The sequence below is a fragment of the Schistocerca serialis genome, chromosome 2 (assembly GCF_023864345.2).
Source record: "Schistocerca serialis cubense isolate TAMUIC-IGC-003099 chromosome 2, iqSchSeri2.2, whole genome shotgun sequence".
NCBI classification, from domain to species: domain Eukaryota; kingdom Metazoa; phylum Arthropoda; class Insecta; order Orthoptera; family Acrididae; genus Schistocerca; species Schistocerca serialis.
The window spans coordinates 436,402,004-436,402,986 of NC_064639.1; positions in this window are offsets into that span (position 1 = coordinate 436,402,004).

The following is a 983-nucleotide window of genomic DNA, read 5'->3' on the forward strand; positions in this document are numbered from 1 at the left end:
TCCAGCATCTCGTGCAGTCTTTGTGTATTCCCCATCCTCCTTCCTCAACGTACCTCCTGCATTAGTTGGTACTCTAGTGAGAATCTTGTGAAGTCTGGCTTGTGCAGCCATGCCTTCCACTTCCTCACAGAATGCCTCCTTTGCTTGTCTTATTGCAAGATTGTAACTGACAAGGGCCTCACAATATTTAGCCAATTGTCCTTTGCGTCTCGCAAATATTAAACAGTCTCCATACCTGTTTTCTTTGCGTTTCCAATTTGTTATTCCGCCAAGGATCACTCCTATTTGTGCACTTCCTGGTGATTTTGCAGTTGTCCTGATATGAGGTCACTATGGCAGAGGTAACAGCCTCTGCTACTTCCTCAAATTCTACTGGCTTCCTTATCGTGGCTTTAATTTCCAATAAGCCTAAGTGAAGGTCCCTCCTATATGTCTCCCAGTCTGTTTTCCTGGGACTTCTATAAGTCATGGTCTGCCTGATTCCCATTTCAACCTTGAATTTAATGTACATGTGGTCCGATGAGGATGGCGCCAACACCACATGCCATTGTTTGACATAGCTACCCATCGTCATGGAACCAAATGTTATGTCAATTACTTCTTCCCTTCTGCTATTCCTGAATGTAGGTTCATTGCCCCTATTCAGGACCTCTAAGTTGTTAGCCAAGAGGAATTCAAGAAGGTACTCACTTCTACTGTTGGTGTCCTTGCTGCCCCACACTAGGTTGTGGCCACTGGCGTCGCACCCCACCAGCAGTTGGTCACCTTGCCGATGGCAAGTCTCTACCAGTATCCTCACCTCCAAGGGAAGGGGAGAACTGTTTTCATAAGGAAGGTATGCTGAGGCCAAGACAATTTCCCTCGTGATACCTTCCTCACATTGCTGCATTTTGATGGTTACTAAGTCCCTAGAGCAGAAATCCATCATTGGCATGAAAGAAATGCCGTTTCTAACATAGATGCATGTTCTGGAGTTTCTTAGA